At 42.7% G+C, this 24,720-nt stretch overlaps 1 protein-coding gene across 3 annotated transcripts in view; it reads left to right on the forward strand.

The window, feature by feature from the left end:
- Positions 1 to 3,298: 3,298 nt before the first annotated feature.
- Positions 3,299 to 24,720, forward strand: part of RALBP1 (ralA binding protein 1) — a 67,102-nt gene continuing 45,680 nt past the window's right edge. Inside the window, exon 1 of one of the 3 annotated variants that reach the window (XM_048840258.2) lies at positions 3,299 to 3,465. The gene's annotated coding sequence lies outside the window, so the exon portion shown is untranslated. Of the gene's footprint in view, positions 3,483 to 24,720 lie in introns of all 3 variants that reach the window. The other 2 variants (XM_048840259.2, XM_048840260.2) reach the window with 2 other exon arrangements.

Raw genomic sequence — 24,720 nt, forward strand, 5'->3', positions numbered from 1 at the left:
AAGATGCTGAGAATGTGGTGGAGTTTCCTCTGTGAGCAAGATCAGGCAAGGAGTAAGAACTGTGCTTCCTTGCCCCAGCAGGAGGAAAGCTCTGACACTCCAGAAGGTGACCAGGCAAAAGATACCTGTTGTTGCTCTCAAACTCCTCCCCTTGTCAGTAGAAAGAAGAGGTCTTGGCTCCTGTCTCAGAAGGAATCTACATGTTTAGTGAACGGAAGAGAGCCTTGGCACTGTGTGTATGTGATGCCTACAGTGGGAAACTGAAAAGCCTAAGATTTGTCTCCCTAACACCCACATTTACTTTTTCCATTTGAAAACAAAACAAAAACATCACATATCCATTTATTTACCGATCATAAACATCTATTATAAACTTTTTTTAGACCAGTAATTAATAATTTCTTACTGTACAATTACTGCACTAAATAATGTCATTTGCCAGGAAAAAAATTAGTATCAAAGGAAGAAAGCATACATAGTATTCTGGATATTTCCAAAGTGCCTGTCCAATAATGGGAGAACCAGCTAGCACCTTTCAGTCCATCAAAAACACAGATTCTAACAGCTCCAAAAAAAGATTTACCGATTACGGTAGAAAGGGTGTACAAAACACTGGAATATGGAATTATTAACCTTTTGACAGAACCTCGGTTAACTAGGGCTCTGATGTATGTTAACATTTAATATTTACTGTACTAAATGGAAGCGAGGTAGCAATTCTACAGTTCAGAGTGTAAATAACTTTCCATTGTAAACTTAATTACAACTCCCCCACTTTAAGATACACACACGCGCACGTATGCAAAAAGGATTTTTTTAAAGGTCTGGTTTCTAGCCAAAGGAAATTTCTGGCAAACTTGGAGAATTGGACCAGAAGTTTCTGTGATATGAAACTCTGAAAAATGAGGACCTTCATATTTTGAATAGTCTTCTAATTTTAGTTTTCTAAATCCCAAACTCAAAAATAGTCTCAAAGTGATTATTTTTCTAACGTTCAGAAGCCTTGATTATCACTAGTTCATAGGATTATATCTGCTACAGTCTGGGGCTAGCATTAGGAAGTTTTTCCTATGGGCCTCTGGACACCTTGTGAAGTTTGCCATTGGTCTGTAAAGATTGCAAGAGGTCTGGCTGTATAGGAGGCTGTACGCTCTGCCAGCCAAATCATTTGTTCAAGAAAGTTAAAAACTCCACTGGCATGTCCTGTTGTGGTGCACATTTCACCTCAAATAAATTAAAGCAATAGAGACTTGCAGAGCATATGAATTATTTACAGCAAGTTTTCAATGATCAATGGGCCAGTTCATCCAATCCTGCACTCAAATGCAAGACAGGGCCCTCTGGGAGAGAAAAATCTACGAGAGGATCACTTTGTGGAGACTCTCCCGCCTCGCCAATCCTCCACCAATGATACTCCCTCCCTCTTTGAAAAAGGCTGCAAGACCCACTCCCAAACCTACCTAATCCTTCTAGCAGACCACCCAGAATCCTTCATAAGGACCTCAGATCCCAGTTCACATGGGGGGTGGCGGGTAGGGAGAGGGGCTCAGACGCAGCCAGAAAGGCAAACCTCCTCTAGAACCTGGTTCACATGATGGGGGTAAGGAAGAGGGGATCACACCTCTGTAGATGGGAGAGGAATGAGAGGATGGATGACAGCCTGGTACTTTTGTCTCCTCCAAGGCTTCCTCCCTAGTGTCCCACCCCGTCCCTCCTCATTACTTGATCCCCCAAATCACCCTCCCCTCCCAGCGAGCATTTGCCTGTGTACTTTATTTTCTTTTCAAACCAAGTTTCAGCGCCTTCTGACCATTCTGCAGCAGTCCTGTCACCTTTCCTGAAATAAACACCCCCCTTCGACAGAGGCAGATGGCAGCAAGATATGTTGTCCCCTTGGGTTGTTTCAGATTGCTGCCCTGACTGCACCGTGCCTGCTGCCTGGGGCTCAGATGCAATGACCACAACAGGTTAATAATTCCATCTTCCAGTGTTTTGTACACCCTTTCTACCGTAATTGGTAAATTTTATTTTGGAGTTGTTAGAATCTGTGTTTTTGATGGACTGAAAAGTGCTAGCTGGTTCTCCCATTATTGGACAGGCACTTTGGAAATATCCAGAATACTATGAATGCTTTTTCCTTTGATACTAATTTTTTTCCTGGCAAATGACATTATTTAGTGCAGCAAATAATTGTACAGTGAGTAAGAAATAATTACTTAATGAAGCAATATTGCAGACCTAAAAAGAGTTTATAATAGCTGTTTGTGATCAGCAAATACATGGAAATGTGATGGTTTTGTTTTGTTTTCAAATGGAAGAAGTAAAGGTGGGTGTTAGGCTTTTCAGTTTCCCACTGTAGGCATCGCATACACACAGTGCCAAGTCTCTCTTCCGCTCACTGCACGTGTAGATTCCTTCTGAGACAGGAGCCAAGACCTCTTCTTTCTACTGACAAGGGGAGGAGGTGCAGAGCAGCAACCGGTATCTTTGGGAACACAAGTGCGGGGCAGCCCTGCGGGTAGTTATCCAGCGCGTTAGCGCCTCTCCTCCTGCACACGCTCAGTGGCTGAGCCACTTGGCCTTAGACCCGCCTGGCGGGCACCGAGCTGGAGAAGCAGTTTGGCCAAAGAACATTTTTATTTGTACCCCCCAGGGCCTGACGCTGCCAGGGCCGGTGCAGGGACTCTGCTTTGATTGCTGCCGGCACACGTCACCTTTAAGGAAAGCTATTTTACTCAGGGGGCTGCACCTCTGGGGCACCCCTTGGCCCCGGACTTGGATCACTGACCCCCCCCCCGGAATTTGGAGGCACTCGGGGTCGCCGCACCGATGTCAGAGCGCGGGGAGCAGCCAAGCTCCAAACAGAAAGCGGGGCTGGGAGACTCGCTCTTAGCCACCCACCCAGACCGCTCCGGGTCCAGCTGGCACCGGCCCTGCCTGGGCACCGTGGCCAGAGAAAAGCCCGGCGGGGCGGCCGGGGGCGGCTGAGGCGGACCGTGGGCAGGAGGCGCCCGCGAGCTGGACGCGGGCACAGCGCGAGGCGTTCCACCCTCCGACGTCCAACCTCCTTCCGTCCCGGCCTCTGCTTCACGGGATGGAACTACAATTCCCAGCATGCCCCACGCGGCCATGTAACACCCACTAGGCGGAGACTTAACCGTCTCCAGCCGTGCGCTAGCGCACAGTCGTCTCCCCGTCGCGTACTCACCGAGAATACGCATGCGCGCCCCGCCCGCCGTTTGCGAAGCGCATGCGCAGCTCCATCCCGCCTCTTGTGGCTGCCTTTGCTACACGCATGCGGACCCCTTCGCCTACCGCTGCCGGGGGCAGTCGGCGGCGCATGCGCTTTGGCAGGCGCGCTGTATTCACGCATCCGTACCCGTCCTTGTAAACGGGTGGCGGAGGCGGAATGGGGCGCGAGGCGGGGCGCGCGTGAGGCCGAGGCGGAGCCGAGCCGCCCTGCAGGCAAGCGGAAACCCGGGGTCGGTGCTGGGGTCGCGTATGTGGGGGTCCCCGCCCCCATTTCCCAGTGTGGGGCGACCGGGGGGGGAGTGACTTCCGGGCCGGGGGGGTTAGAGTGCGGCCCCCGGGGGGTGGGACAGTGCCAGGGATTCCCCCCCAGGGATCCCCCCCCCCGAGCGCCAGGGACCCTCCTCCCCCCCCCAGCGCCCTCCCTGGAGAGGCGTTTACACCGGGGACCACCACCACCTCCTCGAGGCTGCTGCTGCCCGTGCTGTCTCCTGGGCAAGGGTGTGGCAGAGCCCAGCAGCCCCCCCCACCCCGCAACAGTGACAGGGGCTGTGTATGCCCGCATCTCCTATTGCCCCAGCCCCGTGCCCTCAGGGATTGGGGGAGACACCTGGCTTTTGCACCTGCTTTCCCCTCCCAGGGTGAGCATCGTACCTCCCAGGGGCAGATACTAAGCTCCCTGCACCCCACGTACTCCTAAATGGTTGTATGCTGTGAAACACACATGAGATTCTGTGCTTCGCATATAGCACCAATGGGGAGGACTGTGGTGCTGCTACATATTACTGTCCTGTCTTTTTCATCCACTTACCCTTTATTTCCTTGAAGTGGAAATCACTCATAAAAGAAACAAAACTGCCATCATGCTCTTATATATAGTGTGTTTGGAATGTACCTGCTATGCTGTGCACGGTACCAGCCATTAATAGTATATTTGTTGTTACAGCTGTGCTATATAAGTAAAAAGGTGGACCCTGTCCCAAAGTGTTTGTTATCCATTAAAGCAAAATGGAATGAGGGGGGGCAACAGAACATGGGGAGGAAAGTGCATTAGGTCAAAGAACATTTTGTTCTGGAAACACTGAGGTTTGTAGTTATTCTGAGGAGTTCCACAGTCCTGGGTAATTTGCTAAGAAAGCTCTGCCTTCTGCACAAATCAGCCCCCCCCCCTTTTTTTTTTTTGAGATTGACAAAGTCCATTGTTGCAGTGGAACAGAGTGGACCTGCTCACATAGAGTGAAGATAATGATCAATCAGATATAGCACCTTTCATCCTGAACGCTCTTGATCCACTTCAAAGAATACACGTACAGCATCACTAAAATGCATCTGCCAATAAGCTTGAAGGTGGCAGTCAGGTGGCATCTAGTAAGATGTAGAAATAAGAAGGAGGGGAAATTATTAGAGCATTTGAGGTCAATCTCTACTCTTACAAAAATGTTATGGGATCTTAATAATCATACAGGTGTGGATACAGCCTTTATTGCATGATGCAGTTCAACTTTTTTCATGTTGACTTCTAGTAATATATAAATCAGAATTATTTAGTATTTGTAATGCTTAGGGGCCAGAGTTATACACCAGGACCTCATGTGCTAGGTGCTGTACAAACACATAACAAAAAGACAGTTTCTGCTCTGGGGGCTGACAGTCTAAGTTTGAGACAAGAGATGACAGATGGGGGAGTACAATTAAACAGTGAGGCGGTATTGATCAGCATGGTAGGCAGTGGTCTGTGCATACTAGCAGCCTAACCATTATCATGTTTTCTGTAGGCATCACAGCAAAAGGGGAGTTCTGAGGGGAGATTTGAAGGTGGATAGTGAGGTAGCTTTGTAGATGTTTAGAGAGAGTGCCTTCCAAGTCTTTGGGGCACGATGAGAGAAATAATATACTGGAATAAACACACATTTCAGCTATTTGCGTCCAAAAGTATGATAATTTAGTGTGGATCTGGGTTCAGTTTCTGGTTTTGCCAAAGGCTTCCTGTGTTGCCTGAGAAAGTAACTTAATCTTTCTTTACCACAGTTCCCCATCTGTAAAATGGGAATAATAAAACTTCCTTTCTCCCACCCTTTGACTTGTCTATTTAGATTGTAAGATTTTTGAACTTGGCTTGCTGTAAACACAGTTTTTGTACTAGTATAACTTTCAGTTAGGGATATGATATGTTTTTTAAACAAATGGTTAAAATAGTATGCCACCTAATGTGGACTCTTATCTTGGTATAAAGGTGCCTTCTATCATTGTAACTTATTTCCATTCCTGTATGGAAATAACTAAACTGGTGTAAAGCATCTTTATATTGAAATAATTGGGTCCACACTAGATGGGTTATACTACTCTCAGTGTACCAGTGTAATTAAAGCAGTACAACTTTTGTGTGTAAAATCCTTGTTATGTGTGTGTATGCTGCATCGAGCACATAGGCACTAAACTAATACAACTCTAATTTTTATGTTATATATTATTTGTATTGCTGTTTGCAAAAGTTTAATGGTAGTCTGCCAACTAAAAATACTTGATAGGCTAGATAGATGAATATTTAAGATATTACTGCCTCAAAATAATCTATTGTATACTCTTTTTTTTTTCTTATTCCATAAAATCTGGCAACATGTAACCAGTGTCAGCAGAAAGGAACACTGGGGATGGATTGCTGTCGTATGACAGTAAAGGGGCTCAAGCAAACACACATACTTAGCTTAATGCACTCGAGTAGTCTCACTGAAATCGGTGAGACTACTCTCATGTAAGTATTTACAATATTTGGGAGCTTAGTTTTCCATTTTGTGTGCATGTTTTTAACATTGTAAAAGGGTTGAAAGAAATTTTAAACATAGAAAAAGTGACTGGAAAAAACACAAATTGGACGAGGACCAAGGGAAGTCATTGCCCTTCCGGCTCCATATTTACTACAGTAGAACCTCAGAGTTACAAACACCTTGGGAATGGAGATTGTTCATAACTGATGATCACTTTAGATAAGCTATTACCAGCAGGACAGTGGGGTGGGAGGAGGTATTGTTTCATATTCTCTGTGTATATATAAAGTCTGCTGCAGTTTCCACGGTATGCATCCGATGAAGTGAGCTGTAGCTCACGAAAGCTCATGCTCAAATAAATTGGTTAGTCTCTAAGGTGCCACAAGTACTCCTCTTCTTTCTGAAATGTTCGTAACTCTGAACAAAATGTTATGGTTGTTCTTTCAAAAGTTTACAGCTGAACATTGACTTAACACAGCTTTGAAACTACTATGCAGAAGAAAAATGCTGCTTTTTACCATCTTAATTTAAACTAAACAAGTTCAGAAAGAGTTTCCTTACCTTGTCAAATCTTTTTTTTAAACTTTCCCTTTATTTTTAGTAGTTTGTTTAACGCAGTAGTGTACTGTATTTGCTTTTTTTTTTTTGGTTTCTGCTGCTGTCTGATTGTGTACTTCCGGTTGCAAATGAGGTGTGTGGTTGACCAGTCAGTTCATAACACTAAGGTTATTTCTAGTGTAATTCTTTGAGGCTTTCTGGTTTTGGTTTTTTTTAATTTTCTAATTTTTATAAAATAGAAATATCAAAAGTCTTAAACTGCTCAATATAGAGAAAAATTGGACTTTCTCTTTACCATTTAAATTCTTTGTGACATTACTGACCAGTCATGACACTGAAGGCATCCCATTGTATCCTGGAACATGTCAGCAGTCTCACAAAAGAAACTTTCACTGACTTGGTGGTATATATAACTTTTAACTGCTTGTTAGTTGTTTGAAAATTCTGCTTCTCATAGAATGCTGGAACAGCATTGTAAAAATGGAAAATAACACTCTAATCTTGCCTGCCTAACTCCAGAGTTTGGGGGATTTTTCAAGTCTGCAGGACTTTCTCCAGTGTCTCTGCCAGTGCCACAGCCATGGGTACAAAAGATGTGAAAGTGACATTAAATGGAATTGACTTTGTTCAGGCAAGCCACCAAAATGAGTTTTTGATTCCCAGTCATCTGGAATCTTCTTAAAGCTGATGTCCTGTTTTCTTGATTTTAATAACAAAAAGGATTTGTCAATATTTTCAAATAGAAGAGAGACATAGGGGTATAGAAAAAGTTGAGGAAAGCCAAGAGGAAAATCTCAAGGTTTCCCATTTTAGGCAGGAATGCCATTGACCCAGACTAAAGTGAATGATTGCCGATTTGAGTGACAGTTAATTTTAAAGTAAGACATCCAGTGGTTCAAAGCAAATGCCAATCTAAATTAGCCATCATAATGCACAGTTTTTGTGTAAAAAGGAAATGTCACTAAGCATTTTTTGTGGTTACCTTTTTTTATTTTTGTTTTGTTATCTCCCAATGATCAAAGTACTATTTTGGTACAGTAGTTACACTACACTGAATATTCTCATGTTTATGTGGACTTGTTTAGGTTAGTGCACAGTGATCGCTTCCTACTTTGAATCAGAGTTTCAGCTGGTGTCCTGCTGCTTACGTAAAGAGTCAATCTAGCAAGGGGTATGTTAGTCAGCAGAAAGGAACAATGGGGATGGATTGCAGGCTTATGGCATGCACTGCTACAGACTAGGGACTGAGTGGCTAGCCAGCAGTTCTGCAGAAAAGACCCCACTGGGGGTCACAGTGGATGAGAAGCTGGATATGAGTCAACAGTGTGCCCTTGTTGCCAAGAGGGCTAACGGCATTTTGGGCTGTATAAGTAGGAGCATTGCCAGCAGATTGAGGGACGTGATCATTCCTCTCTATTCGGCATTCATGAGGCCTCATCTGGAGTACTGTGTCCGGTTTTGGGCCCCACACTACAAGAAGGATGTGGAAAAATTGGAAAGAGTCCAGCGGAGGGCAACAAAAAATGATTAAGGGGCTGGAGCACATGAATTATGAGGAGAGGCTGAGGGAACTGGGATTATTTAGTCTGCAGAAGAAAAGAATGAGGGGGGATTTGATAGCTGCTTTCAACTACCTGAAAGGGGGTTCCAAAGAGGATGGATTTAGACTGTTCTCAGTGGTAGAAGATGACAGAACAAGGAGTAATAGTCTCAAGTTGCAGTGGGGGAGGTTTAGGTTGGATATTAGGAAAAACTTTTTCACTAGGAGGGTGGTGAAGCACTGGAATGGGTTACCTAGGGAGGTGGTGGAATCTCCTCCCTTAGAGGTTTTTAAGGTCGGGCTTGACAAAGCCCTGGCTGGGATGATTGGGGATTGGTCCTGCTTTGAGCATGGGGTTGGACTAGATGACCTCCTGAGGTCCCTTCCAACCCTGGTATTCTATGATTCTATGACAGTAATGGGGCTCAAGCAAAATGAGGAATGGGTTGGAAAAAATGCAGTATGTGAGAATAATACCAACATTGTGCATATGAATCAGAATGTCAAATATATCATCCATTTTCGCAAGAATTAACAACCATAAAGGTTCAATTCTATTTAAAAACAGGTCTAATTTTTAGAATGCTAGTTATACAGCAAATTTAAAAAAAAAAAGACTGATGACAAATCTCTCTTTAACTAATCCTGAGTTATTGAAGGGATTCTCAGGTCAGTGTCAGATTAAGTGTTCAAATTCACTTGATTGTTAGGGTGATCAGTACCTTAAGAATTCCAACTGTACATGTTTGTACTGATCTTGTTGCAGCACTTTTGAAAAGAAAAAAAAAAAAGGGAGAACCCACTTCCTGTGTGTTACACTGAAAATAAATGGATGTATATTGATCTCGTTGTTGTTTCACTCCATGTATTTTGTCCTAATAGGAGTCCTTGTGGCATCTTAGAGACTTACAAATTTATTTGGGCATAAGCTTTTGTGGGCTAGAACCCACTTCATCAGATGCATGGAGTGGAAAATACAGTAGCAGGTATATATACAGTACATGAAAAGATGGGAGTTGCCTTACCAAGTGGGGGGTCAGTGCTAATGAGACAATTCAATTAACAGTAGAATATCAAGAGAGGAAAAATCACTTTTGTAGTGGTAATGAAGGTGGCCCATTTCAAACAGTTGACAAGAAGGTATGAGTAACAGTATGGGGAAATTAGTTTTTGTAATGACCTATTCACTCCCAGTCTTTATTCGGACCTAATTTGATGTTGTCCAGTTTGCAAATTAATTCCTGTTCTGCAGTTTCTCGTTGAAGTCTGTTTTTGAAGTTTTTTGTTGAAGAATGCCACTTTTAAGTCTGTTATTGAGTGACCATGGCGATTGACGTGTTCTCCTACTGGTTTTTGAATGTTGTTATTCCTGATGTCAGATTTATGTCCATTTATTCTTTTGCATAGAGACTGTCCAGTTTGGCCAATGTACATGGCAGGGGGACATTGCTGGCACACGATGGCATATATCAGATTGGTAGATGTGCAGGTGAACGAGTCCCTGATGGTGTGGTTGATGTGGTTAGGTCCTATGATGGTGTCCCTTGAATAGATATGCGGACAGAGATGGCTCCAGGATTTGTTGAGGGGTTTGGTTCCTGAGTTAGTGTTTTTGTTGTGTGGTGTGTAGTTACTGGTGAGTATTTGCTTCAGGTTGGGGGTCTGTCTGTAAGCGAGGCCTGGCCTGTCTTCCAAGGTCTGAGAGAGTGAGGGATTGTCCTTCAGGATAGGTTGTAGATCCTTGATGACGCACTGGAGAGGTGTTAGTTGGGGGCTGAAAGTGACGGCTAGTGGCGTTCTGTTACTTGCTTTGTTGGGCCTGTCTTATAGTAGGTAACTTCTGGGTACTCTTCTGGCTCTGTCAGTCTATTTCTTCGCCAGGTGTGTATGGTAGTTTTAAGAACGCTTGATAGAGATCCTGTAGGTCAGGGGTGGGCAAACTACGTCCCGCTGGCTGGATCTGGCCCATCAGGGCTTTGGATCCGGCCCGCGGGATTGCCCCCCGTGCTGCTCTCAGAAATGGCCGGCACCACGTCCCTGAGGCCCGAAGGAGGGTGGGGGGAAGGCAGAGGGCTCTGTGCGTTGCCCTAGCCTCCAGGCACCGCCCCCCGCAGCTCCCATTGGCTGGGAATGGGGAACTGTGGCCAATGGGAGCTTCAGGGGAGGTACCTGGAGGTGTGGCAAGGGCAGCGTGTGGAGCCCTGTGCCCCGCAGGGACGTGGTTCTGGCCGCTTCCCGGAGCGACGCGGTTGGGGCCAGAGCAGGCATGCAGGGAGCCTGCATGCAGTGTGCGCCACTGCTACCCCGGAGCCACTTTAGGTAAGCAGCGCTGGGCCGGAGCCCAAAATCCTCCTGCACCCCACCCTCGAACTCCCTGCCTGTACCTCGCACCCCTCCTGCACCCCAACTCTCTGCCCTGAGCCCCCACCGCACCCTCCTCCACCCCAAACCCCTGCTCTGAGCTCCCTCCCGCAGTCCGCACCCCTGCTGCACCCCTGCCCTCTTCCCTGAGCCCCCTCATACATCCCGCACCCCTCTTCTGCCCCAATCCCTTGCCCTGAGCCCCTCCCGCACACTGCACTCCCTCCCACACTCCGCACTCCCTGCCGCACCCCTACCCCCTGCTCTGGCCCTGCATACAATTTCCCCACCCACATGTGGCCCTCGGCCCAAAAGGTTTGCCCACCCCTGCTGTAAGTGTTTGTCTCTGTCTGAGGGATTGGAGCAAATCTATTAGGACAAAATACATGAGGTGAAAGAAGTAATCTCCAAAACTAAGCATCCAGCAGAGAAGCTCTCATGTTTTTCTGGTGGTGGTGAATGTTTTTGCTGTGGGTGTTCTGTAAAAGTTCTTAGGTTCATGTGTAGTGTGTGCTTTCTCTAAATTAGTAAAAATTAACTAGTCTGAACTGTATCAAGAAGACTCGTTAAATAATTATGGAATTATATAATTGCTTAATTATGGGATAATTATAGATTATATATTATATTATAATGTAATATAATTATAACTAAAGGATAATTATGGACATAAATGCATTCATTACATTGATTGTAGTGGTAGGGAGAAGAAATAAGTACCCATCTGGTCTGTTTCAAATATGGTGAAGTAAGACGGAATGTTTCAGAAATTCAGTGGATTACTTAAATCTAATGATTTTTACATTTCCTGTTCATTAGGCATTTTTACCTCTATAAATTCCATACAAAGTGTGCTTCATATTGCTGCTAGTCTCCTCCAAACTAATCTCAACTGAAAAGTTCTTTCACAAGGAGCAAGTGGCGTACTACTTAAAATGTTTAATCCTGAAATCTGGCTGTACAGTGCTCTCAGTTCACAAAGGAACTCAAAGACCGCTTGATCATAGAGTTTATTTGGCTTGTTCTCAAGAATGTTCTGAAAATGCTTTACAAAGTTGTTGGAGGAAATGAAATACAGTTTGTGGGATGAGGGTTAGGAATGGACAGCTGGGTAGAGTTCTTGACTGCGAGCCTAGATGGGTAATGTAACTCTTGAATTGAGTCTTGGATTCAAATCCTACTTTGTCACATAAGAGGATGAATTTGATGGTCTCACCATAATTCATAGGAATGTGGAAATAATGCCATATCACAAAACAACTCAGAATGTGATAAGATTTGCAGTCTCTTCAAAAAAATAGCCTAGAAATGGAATAGCAGGGCATTCATAGGTCACAAATGAGGCACACTGTACACCCATCCTGTGCTTCGTTTTACCTAGTGCTTTTAGTCCTTTACTTTAAAGAACCCCAAAAATTTAACATTTTAAAAAATGCTTTCAATTCAGACTTTAGACACATCTACAGTCATGGGTGGCAGGTATAATAGACCAGGAGAGGCTCTGACTCCTCTGGTGCGGCTGCGGCTGCTGGACCCCCGGTTGTGGGGTTTGGCGGCGAAGCTTTGCTTTATTATGCCCCATGCAGGTTCCTGGGTGGAGGAGGAGGCACATACCACCTCCTCCACCGCCCCAGAACCTAAATGGGGCATACCAGAAGCGTCTTCTAACAGACACTTTTCCCCGAGGCGGGTTGGGTCTGGGGAGGGGAGGCACAGCTGCGCCTGGCCCAGGGCTCCTCTGCGTGTCGGGAGGAGGGGAAGGCTCAGGGCTTTGGCCAGCCTGGGGCTCCTCCAGTGGGGTGGGGGCGCTCAGAGCTTTGGCCAACCCAGGGCTCCTCCAGCCAAGTGGGGGGTTGCTCAGGGCTTTGGCTGGCCCAGGGCTCCTGTGGCCAAGTGGGAGGCTCTCTAGGTGGGGCTTGGGGCTCTGGCCATGGGCGGGAGGTGAGCAGGGAGTCCTGAGGCTCCAGCCGTGGGGAGGGTGTGGACAGAAAGGGAGGAGCCGGGGGTTAGCCTCCCAAAACGGGGCTCCACCCACTGCCCATGTCTACAGTATAGTCAAACATATATTATACAGGTCTGGTTTACACACAGTTTTTGTATCATAACTGCCAGGGATGTAATTCTGTTTTTTTGTTTGTTTGTTTGTTTAACTGATCGTTATATTGGTACAATCCCTAGTCTGGTAGTACTTAGGCCAGTATAAACATGCCTTTTACCAAGATAGTTTATTCTCCTTTCCGTATGGGAATACGCTGTACTGATTTAAGTGCGTTTATACCAATATGTCCATGCTGAGGGATCATGCCACCTGCTTTAACTGTACTGGTATAGTTACAGTGGTACAGCTTTTGGATTTAGACAAGACATGATACCAATGAGTTATATTCTTTTATTGATTAAAATATCAGATAACCCAGGTTCAATCAGTTTATTAATCGAAGATAAATCAGCACAATGCAGAGAGGTTATACATTACCAATCTCTGGGAAACAGTCCTACAGCATCCAGCCTGTCCCAAAATGATTACAGAATTTTGGTTTATAGCCTGCTTGTTTACAACAGATGGAAAATCAAAAAATTACTCTGAATTAGCACAACCCTTTTCTCTTATGTGGCTTCATATATGTTTTGCAAAACATAGAGGTGTCTGTATCAACGTGACCCATTACAGATGCAGTACAGTAACTTGCAGATGGTGCATATCTTACAAGCGTCACCAGAACATACATCTTATTTTCTGACAGATTCTGTACATACAAAGAACAGAACTATATGTACAAAAACAGATTGCAACAGTTTAGTTACTAGTAGTTTTTCACACTAAGCTTAGCAGGAATACAGTTCATAGTTCTGCAATTTAGAATATATGATATATCTTAATTGTTCAGTATTAGCTATTTTCTTATTTTAGTTGCACAACACACCTTATTCTGTAAGACTTGTGGTTACATCAAAAAAGCTATTTACATATTTTAGTTAATACATCTGTTTGCAAGAGCTGGTTTCACAGTCTTAGTACAGTTCCATTCTTTAAATGATGAAACTACCACTGCAAGCATGAACACTATAGTTTCTCAGGCTGTAGTTTTCCACTTCATCTGTGGTCTAGTCATAGAGTATTATAGGACTGTGGTTGTCTTTGGTCATCACCGTAATTGCACAGATAAGAGAGAGTGGACACGGCATGGGCGTAGCTTTGGGGAAGTCATATAACTTTTCAGTATTTGGGGGTTTTTTGTTTGGTTGGCTGGCTCTCTTGCCTCCCACCCCCAACCTGTAAAATGGGGACAATTACCTGACTCACACGGGTGTTGTGGGGAGTCAATATTTGTATAGCACTTTGAAGATGTAAAGTATATCAGTGGTAAGTAATGCTGTTAACTTCAAACTTGATATTAGAAAAAATATGGTCATGTATGCGAGTTTTTAATCTGAAATTAAAAAGATGTTCTGTCACCCCACAGAACTGTACACTGCTAATGTTTCACTTGAGCCTTGCGTGGGACTGTTTTGTAAGTCTGCAAGTTTGCAACCTGTAGGACAAACCCAAATTATATTTTCTCTTCTGTACCATAGGCTTCTGTGTTTGTTGTTTTTGTAACACATTGCCAATATAGTAAGTGTAAATACTTACTAGTTTTATTTAAGGCCTTCTCCTAAAATGTGTGTATGGGTATATGCTCTGTATAATCCATGTCTACTCCCTTCCAGGGGTTTTGTTTTATTGAATCTCAAACAACAATCAAACATGTTCTACAGCCAAAACTTTCAGCCCAAACGTGGCTGGGGCTAAGGCTTTTACTTCCAGAATCTCTCTGTACCAGACCTTAGTTTCCGTGCCCCTGAGAGAGTTTCTTTAGGTCTTTCCTTTATCCCCTTTATGTCTTAATTGGCATTAAATGAATATAGCTACTGGTACGGCATAAAAGAAAAGGAGGACTTGTGGCACCTTAGAGACTAACAAATTTATTTGAGCATAAGCTTTCATGAGCTACAGCTCACTTCATCAGATTCATGCAGTAGCTCACGAAAGTTTATGCTCAAATAAATTGGTTAGTCTCTAAGGTGCCACAAGTACTCCTTTTCTTTTTGCGGATACAGACTAACAGGACTGCTACTCTGAAACCAGGTATGACATAGTAATTCCACTGCACCTTCATGCAAGGTACAAGCACCTGATAGCAAGTCTTATATATATACATAGAATATGGCACATTTTTACAAATAATTTGACTTTTTACAGCAGTCTTCATTCAGGCAATGAAAACACGTTTATTAATTAAGTCGTATAGGAAAAATTCTAGTTGCCTGGTGCAAGTCACTTTTTGATGGGCAAGTAAAATATCATAGAAAGGATGGATTAGTAGATTTTATGTCTGGGCTTGTATGTTTTCATGAACACCTTGCAAGGCTTAATTAAGTCTTGCAACATCCTTGCACAGTAGGTATTAACATTTCACATTAATCATAATTAATGATGCACTGTGCGTGACAGATTTGAGACCTTGGAAGCATGAAAATTTCAAAAAACTATTGTATTGGGATGTGCAGATACAAAAATTTATCACTAATCCCAGTATCTATAAATGCTAGCAGTGTTGGTCCCAGGATATTAGAGAGACAAGGTGGGTGAGGTAATATCTTTTACTAAATCAACTTCACCCACCCATCTCGTCTTTCTCACATGTCATTACATGGGTGATCCAGTCTTTATAGTGTACTTGAATTTTCAGAAAGCCTTTATTTAACAAGGTCCCTCACCAAAGGCTCTTAAGCAATGTAAATTGTTGTAGGATAATAAGGAAGGTTCTCTTAGGTATCAGTAACTGGTTAAAATATCGGAAATAAAGGCTAGGAATAAATGGTCAGCTGTCAGAGTGAAGAGAGGTAAATAGTGGGGTCTCTCAAGGATTTGTACTGGAACTTGTGCTGTTCAACATATTCATAAACAATGTGGAAAAAGGGGTAAACAATGAGGTGGCAAAATTTGTAGATGATACAAAATGATTCAGGATAGTAAAGTCCTGAAAAGAGAGATGATTGTAAAGACTAACAAAGGGATCTCACAAAGCTGGATGACAAAATGGCAAATGAAATTAAATGTTGATAAATACAAAGTAATGCACATAGGAAAACATGATCCCAACTCTTAATACGTCTTAGAAAAGAGATAACTGAGGGAAGGATATGATAGAGGTCTATAAAATCATGAATGGTGTGGAGAAAGTGAATAGAGAAGTATTATTTACCCCTTCACTTAGCACTGTGACAGGATCCACAGGGTGCTGCGTCCTGGAAGTGAGGTTCTGCTGTGCATCCTTGTGCCTCCAGCCTGGGCTGTCTCTCACAGTGCTTTGCTAGTAACAAGCAGCAGACCGATACAGGCTCTGCTATCACTCAGGACAACAGCATGTTGAGCCCCACACCCAGCTCAATTTCATGAATGCTCCCAAAGCCGCTCATGAATCACACAGAGAAAGGCAGAAAGAAAAGGAGTGCTTGTGGCACCTTAGAGACTAACCAATTTATTTGAGCATGAGCTTTCGTGAGCTACAGCTCACTTCATCGGATGCATACCGTGGAAACTGCAGAAGACATTATATATACACAAAGATCATGAAACAATACCCCCTCCCACCCCCCTGTCCTGCTGGTAATAGCTTATCTAAAGTGATCATCAAGTTGGGCCATTTCCAGCACAAATCCAGGTTTTCTCACCCTCCACCCCCCCACACAAATTCACTCTCCTGCTGGTAATAGCCCATCCAAAGTGACCACTCTCTTTAAAATGTGTATGATAATCAAGGTGGGCCATTTCCAGCACAAATCCAGGTTTTCTCACCCCCCCCCACCTCCCTCCAAAAAGGCACCAGCCAATCCCACCCCCGCCCCCAAGCCTTGCATCCCCAGACTATCTTGCCCTGGTCAGAAGCCTAACCAGTGTAAGTTTATTACTCAATGTGGAGAGGACATGCACCAGCCTTTGTACCTGAGCTGAGATTTCCCAAGCACTTCAACCAGGCCGCACTCTTTTAGGTAAAATGTAAAACAGGTTTATTAATTACGGAAAGGTAGATTTTAAGTGGTAGGCATAAAAGACCAGAGAAAGTTACCAAAGGAAAAAAGATAAATGCACTATCTAAATCTTAAACCATATTATACTAGGCTTTATTTAGATCAGCAGTTTTCTCACCCCACTGGATGTTACAGTTCTTAATGCTTCTCCTTAAACCTGGACCAATCTCCTCAGATGACCTTCATCTTCTCGGCGTTCCTGTTGCTTCCAGCATAAGTGGGGGAGGAGAAGGGAAAAAGCATGATGCTATAGTCTCCCATTTTATATCCATAGTCCATGTGCCTAGAAGACAAGACACTTGCCCAGACATGTCCTGGTGGGCTTTGCTGAGTCACTGGCTGGGCAATCCCCGGATGTGGTATTGTTAAACTGAGTCATAGAGTTGATCAATCTCCATTATGAAAAGGAGGACTTGTGGCACCTTAGAGACTAAGGTTAGTCTCTAGTTAGTCTAAGGTTAGTCCTCCTTTTCTTTTTGCGAATACAGACTAACACGGCTGTTACTCTGAAATCTCCATTATGTGGTGCTTCTGCAGCCCTCATTGAATTGTAAATCCCTTGATGACACCTCCCCTGCTGATTAATTGTTGTTGAGCACCCTCCTGGGAGTGGTTTGCCTTCTTTGTATGTCACTAGCAAACTTGCAACATATTTCAGTAACAACCATACAGCAAAATCTCATAATTTGATACATACTAACAATATATGTGTTTTGAGAGAACAGTGGGTTTCAGGAGACCATGACCTTTCATTTGACATCTTACATGGCATGTTTTATATGAAATATCACAACAATATATGAATGATATATATGGGGCTTATAGGGTGCCATTTTGAGGTCCAGTATGTCACAGTATATTTTTTTTAGGACAGAAAATGAGAGTCCCATATTCCTTTGGGTATGTGGAAGAAACTTGATGATGTGAGATTGCAGTGTTGCTCTGTGTTGGAAGCACTGCAGGTGCTTTTGGCCATACAGCCAAATTCAGGATTACATTATTAAACTAGAATTTGATGAAAAGGTCCACATTTTGTGCTGCAAGACTTCACATCCCTAAAGTTTTTTTTTTCTCATAATGGGTCTGATCCAGTACTGTTGAAGTCAGTGGGAGTCTTTTAATTTGCTTAATGGGCATTGGATTAGACCAGTGGTTCCCAAACTTTAACAACCTGTGAACCCATTTCACTAAAATGTCAAGTCTCGCGAACCCCCTCCTAAAAATGAATATTTCCAGGGATTTTCTCCTTTACCTGATTATAAACTGTAAAAGCAGTGATCTTGGCAATATAAAATTTTGTTTTTATGACACACATTACACACTATGTATTAATTATTATTTATCATTATGAAAAGTGCAACACTCTTCCAAGATCTCACTTTCATAGCTTGTATCACTTTGAATAAGCCTATTGTATGACAAGGCTCCTATGTTTCATCAAGGAGTAAAACAGCATGAAGGTATTTAAGAAGCCAACTCAGAGTTCTTTCTACACAAACATTCAGGTCTTGAGCAGTCCGGGCAAACAATGCATGTTACAACAAAGCTTAAACTTGTTCTTCATAATAAAAACAATACTAGCTGCCTATTTAATTTTAAAAACAGCAAAAAATATCCACCTCCCTTTCCATTTCTTATAAGGAGTCTTGAAGTTTAAATCTCCTCAGTGTGATAGATATACTTGCTTTGATCTGCTTAGCTCTTGGAAGTCCCCGGGGCTCCAGGCTGCTGGCCCTGTGCTGCCCGGGATCCTTAGGGACAGCTCTGTCCACCATTAGGGAATTTTTTTCCGAGAACCCCCTGTAACATTTCGCGAACCCCAATTTGGGAGCCACTGGATTAGACCCAATAACAGTATGATGATGCACAAGGCTTTCTACCCGCAGTAACTCCTCCATCAGTTAGGGCACAATTTGTTTTCCCACTCATCGAAAGCCCTTATCTATTGGAAGAACTGTTATGCAGTATATAGGAAGAATAACCAGTCTTTCTAGGTCATAAGCTTAATTACAGTCTTCCTTTCCCTTCTGGTGCCATTATTGAATGGAGTTCATCCCCACAACCGCTAATTCCATTTTAATCATATGGAGGTCATGAAATGTTCATTAGAAGATGCTGAGATTCATTTATATTGCATTGTCATCCAGTGCAATATGTCTTACAATTTCATTAATAACTTTTAAGTTGATCTGCTCTGTGTTATTTATCACCCCAAAGAGGAATCAGAGCAAAGCTGTTTTCAGCTTTTTTTGTTTTAGATTTGTCAATGCAAATGACAGCTTGTGTTGTAACAGTGCAGCTCTTTGTCAGTCTATGTATGGCAGCAATTGAATAGGAGTTAGAAACTAGTATACTCATAATACCAAGCCTGGGGGGAAAATTACTATTTGCTGGAAGCGTTAGGTTTGTGTAGCCTCCTCTAAATGTCAGAAGATATTTGCTGTTGTGGATTGTAGTGCCTCTATTAGATCTAATTTTTTTTGTATTGAGAACTGGATCAAACAAAGCTAGATTGTTTACACCAGTGTCTCAATGAAGGATTATATAGCAGCTTTCATAAAATGGACCCAGAGCACTTTCCAGATTGTAAATACATGAAATTAAGCCACTTCTCTGGAGAAGCGTGGGAGCCTTTCAGTTCTGTTAGCAGTGCTTTCTCGAGGGGGAAAGTAAAGAATAAACTATCCAGTTGAAACTACTTGAGAGAATTTTGAGGTTGGAAGACTTATGTCTGAATTGGAGTATTTAACAGAGCTAATATCCCTACTCTTGTGAAAATATTTAACAACACTTTGTACATCCCACCTAAAAGATGCTACCTTTAGGTAGAAGCACAGTGTCCCTGATGCATTCAGACTCCTGCTGCTAAGTAATGGATTAGAAGGAAATGTGCTGTCCATTGTTATAGTAACATTACTTAACATTTAGGCTTTTCTTTGATGGTGTCTCCTCCTCGTGCTAATAGGGCTTAAACCTGTTTAGCTGACAATATCTATTAATCCTTGCCTAGAATATTTAAGGAGTGATATTAGCACCGTTAGCTAAAATGTTTTAAAAGTCTAGTGTAGACAAGGCATGCTGCCTTTAACACATACTAAACTGGTCAAGATAGCATGTTAAAGGCATTGTGCCTTGTCTGCTAAAGACTTTTAAAATGTCTTACACATTAGCTAACATATGCTAACATCACACCTTCAATTCTAGTCTACCCAAGGTCTTAAATCATAGACCCAGATGGTAGAACTGGTAGTTTTTGTTCCTTTTCCTGCTATGGAAAATCGGTTCCAATTCTTTTGCTTTCTGATCTATCCTGTTCAATGAATAGTAGCATAGTGTCAATTGAAAGAGCAACAAGAACTGCTCAAAACTCAAATAAAATACTCAGCGCTGGAGCCATTGGCTTTATTCAGCTCATTTTATTTCCATTGTGGTACTTCAGACGTGTTTTTTTAATTAAATTGTATGATACGTTTAGCTAAACCAATCTTAATTCTTATATTTACTAGAGTAACTGTACAGTCCTACATAAGCTCTGGTGTTTTCAGGCCATTAGAGCACAGAGGTGAAGGTTCCAGTGCGCACATGTGATTGTTAAATAGAGTGGAATAATTGAGACCTGGGTAAGTGGTATTTCTTCTTCTAAAAAAAGCCCAGTTCAGCAGCTGAAAGTGTAAGAAAATAAGAATAATCCAATCTGATTGCTGTTTGGACAGACTTGTAGTGATCTAGGATCCTTTCTGAAGACTTATTCAGAAATTTCAAATTGTTTAAAATGTGTGTGAGCCTCTGGGTATGTGCAAAACCTGGTGTGAGGTTTTGACAGTTGGGTAAAGTAGCCCCAAAAAGCGGGGATGGGGATGGGGATGTGGCATGATCAGATAAATTATTATATAATATCTAAGGCTCTCGATTAATCACAGTTAACTCACACGATTAACTCAAAAAAATTAGTCGCAATTAGTCACAGTTTTAATTGCACTGTTAAATAATAGAATACCAATTTAAATTATTTTAGATGTTTTTCTATATTTTCATTATATTGTATTCTGTGTTGTAACTGAAATCAGTGTATATTTTTTATTATATTTGCACTATAAAAATGATAAACAAAAGAAATATTCAATTTCAATTCACCACATACAAGTAGTGTAGTGCAATCTCTTTGTTGTGAAAGTGCAACTTACAAATGTAGATTTTCTTTTGTTATGTAAGTGCGTTCAAAAACAAAACAATGTAAAATGTCCCCTGGTATGGTGGTTGAAGCATGAAGGGACATAGGAATCTGTAGCACATCTGGCACGTAAATATCTAGTGACATCCGTGACAATAGTGCTATGAGAATGCCTGTGCTCGCTTTCAGGTGACATTGTAAACAAGAAGCTGGCAGCATTATCTCCTGCAAATGTAAACAAGTTTATTTGTCTGAGCGCTTGGCTGAACAAGAAGTAGGACTGAGTGGACTTGCAGGCTCTAAAATTTTACATTGTTTTATTTTTGAATGCAGTTTTTATGTACATAATTCAACATTTGTAAGTTCAATGGTCAGAAGAGTGCTACGGCTGCAAGGGAGCAGCTCTCCTCCTCCCTCTGCGCTGCCTGCCCAGTAGCCCTCCTCCCCACCCCAGAGCTGCCGGGGGAAGCTCTGGCTGGCAGGCAGTTCGCATCCCTTCCATGCCCACTAGGAGCCCCTTACCCCACTCACCATGGGGCCCCTCCCTCTGTCCTGTGCTGCAGACTGTTTCTCAAAGGGGCTGCCTGCAGCCCAGCTGGTGCTTGTGTACTGCCTCGGGCGCTGCTGCTTCAGGGTTGGGCGACAGGCTGCCACTTCTCCCTCCTCCCCCGTGGTAACTGGACTTTTAGTGTCTGATTCATATATCTGACCGGACTTTCCAGTCGAAAGCCAGACACCTGGCAACCCTAATTATGATAGTATGTGATTACTATACATAAAAGACTGTGTTGTTCATGGGACTGCTGCCTCATTCAGTTCACAGGATGGGTCTGCTGTGGGGATGAATCAGGGTTGCGTAGCTAAGGAGACTGTTGTCTGTGGGACCACTGCTTCATTTCTTGCAGAATAAGGCAGCAGATTGCAGGAAGAGAAAGGATGGTTTCATAGTTCAGGCAGTTGAAGGGTGCTCTGGAAAACTGGATTCTAACCTGAGTTTGCCACATGTTCCTGTGTGATACTAGGCAAGTCACTAAGACCAGTAGTTCCCAACCTTTTCTCTGCCTTGGCACATCTTGAGCTCCAGTGACTCTTTCACCCGTGGGAAGGAAGGGGAGGGGCAGAGGAGCCAACCTGTTGCTCACACAGGAGGGAAGGGGGGAAGAGAAGAAGATTGAGTTCTTATTGGTTTCTCCATCTCTGAAGGAGGCAGGGCTGTGAGGCATATGGCCAATAAGAAGGGAGCTTCCCCCTCCTCCTCACATGTTTTTCAAAAAATTCTGCAGCACACCTGGCTGGGCACTCACAGCTGAAGTCAATGGAATGTGCTTTGAACAAACCTATAAAGTGCTGTATAATGCTAATATTCTTAAACATTCAGGCCCTAGGTGTCTCAAATTGGGCACCCAAAATTAGTGGATACTCTTAATCTTAATCTCTCTGTGCTTTAATCCATGCTTCCATCAGTAAAATGTGGATAATATCACACCTTTATCTCACAGGAATATTGTGCATATAAACTCATTAATATTTGTGAAGCACTCAGATGCTATAGTTCAGGGGTGGCCAGCCATGGCTTGTGAGCTGCCTGTGGCTCTTTTACAGTTAAAGTGTAACTTTCAGAGCCTTCCCCCCCCTTCCTCCTTCTGCCGACCAGACTATTTGTGGGAGCTTGGGGCTTCTGCCCAGCCTGGAGGGGGGTCTCTGGGCTTCAGCCACACAGGAGGTGCCTGCTGGGGCTCTGAGCTTCAGCGGGAGTGGAGTTGAAGCCCAGAGCCCCAGCAGGTGTGCCCTGCGGGTCTAGCCCTGAGATTCTCTGAACCCTAGTCCCCCTCATCCCGCCACAGGGCTCAAGCCCTGAGCCCTAGGAGGCATGCCCTGGCTCTCGAACTTCTGAAGATTGTCATATGTGGCTCGGAGGGCCAGTAAGTTTGGCCATTCCTGCTATAGTGATAAGCTCTATAGCAGGGATTGGTAAGCTCCCTGGTGGGCTGGGCCGGTTTGTTTACCTGCCACGTCCGCAGGTTCGGCTGCTCGCGGCTCCCAGTGGCCGCGATTTGCCGCTCCGGATCAATGGGGGCTGCGGGAAGTGGCATGGGCCGAGGGATGTGCTGGCTGCCGCTTCTCGCAGCTGATCCCTGCTCTATAGAAAACCCTTTGAGGATATTAATAATTCTGTCTTCAGAGCAGGATTTGAATAACCTGGAGTAAATAAGGAATGGGACTACACAGTAAACCACAATGAGAAATCAAAATATTGAATATCTTCTCCTAAATGAGGTAGGGGACCTGTGGAAAAAATAGTGTATGATCATATAATTAAAGACGGTACCGTAATGCACACACATAAGAGGGCCCAATTAAGATTGCACAGGCTACTTTAATTCTGGCACTTCCTAATTGATGAGTTCTTGACTTTGCAAACTTAGTAACTTTTTTTATTACAGATTTTTGTGTGTAATACTAATAAAGCTGGGCTGGGGCTAGTATTATTTTGAAGATCATGTTAATAATGCATTTAATCTGATAGTTTAAAGTTGCGCAGATAACAATCATTTTGCTAAATAAGCTTTTAGTTTTAAATCAAAATAAGCTTTTAGTTTTAAAATTATAGGATTCTTATGTGGGAGAGCATGAATCCTGTTGTTTAATACAGATTTTATCTTCATCTGTGAAATTTCAGGGAGGGCCTTTTTAATACTTTAATTATCAGTAATTGTGGAGAGTATGTGATTCACATGGGAATTATTTGATGAGCTGATCAGTCATGCCATTATGCTGACTTATGAAATTTAAGCTTGCTTTACCTGTTTCTGTTATTGCAGGTCAGCATGCTGGGAGATCAGGGCAGAAAAATTATACACTTCTCCAAGATAGCTCTTGAGTGAGTGTAAAACACAGCACAAGAATCTAAAATCCAGATGAGTGAGCTTTGTATAAATGGCAGAGAAAAACTAGATACTTGTTTTCACAATTAATTAGTATCATCTTTGGTCAGATGCCACTCCTGAATTTAAAATTTGTTTTGTAGGACTTTCTTGTAGAGACTAAAGTAGGTAACTTTGGAAAGAAATACACTTCTCTTTTACATGTGTAGACAAAAGTTTATCCTTTGTAAAACTATTTTTGTATATCCCAGTGCTTTACAGTGCTTTACACTGTTTGGATTCCTGCTTGGGCTTCAGCAAACCAGGCTGATATTGTTGTCTTTTTCTCTGTTTTTATGGCATATCACGTTGACAGAAAAACAAGGATGCACTTTTTGCGCAACTGAATACTGATTTTTTTTATTAATAAAACTAGGCTTGGCAGAACTTGATTTTTTTAAAATTTTCATTTGATGGATAGTATGTGTTTTACTTTAAAGCCTTTATTTGTATCAATTTTAAATTTTCAGTTGCATTAAATTATGGGTTGAGGCATTTTTTTATTTTTATCAATTTTAAACTTTTGCAGTTATAGGAAATTATGGGGGGGGTGTAATAATTATTTAATGACAGTCTCTGATAAGTTCTCAAGTAGCATTTTTCTTACTTTGCCTATCTGTACATTTCAATTATTATTGATGGTAATCTTTTTTCATCAGCTTGCGTGTGAATGGTGACATATTACCAATAAAAATTGAATCCTTCCAAACCTAAATATTACTTGGCTCTGATGCTGTTTTTCTCTTTAAAGAATACGTAATTAAACCAGCAAGAGGGCCCTCCAGTTTGCATACAGTATATAGCTTCGTCTCAAATACAGCTTGGGTTTCTTCCAAGAGAATGTTAAGAATTATTTTGATGTATTTTAGATGTAGTTGCCTGAACTATTGCATTTTATGCTGTAATACTTTAGTATGATTTAAAGCTAAATGATTTTAAACTGGTAAAATTATTGCTTGTTTTTTGCTTAAGTTGTTGTCAAATTTCACAGCCATCTGCTTTATTATTGAAAGATTAGATTTGACAAAGATTTCACAATCTTTCCTCATTAGAGGAAGCATAGCTTAGCGGTTGAAG

Source organism: Caretta caretta, chromosome 2 (assembly GCF_965140235.1).
Source record: "Caretta caretta isolate rCarCar2 chromosome 2, rCarCar1.hap1, whole genome shotgun sequence".
Lineage (NCBI taxonomy): Eukaryota > Metazoa > Chordata > Testudines > Cheloniidae > Caretta > Caretta caretta.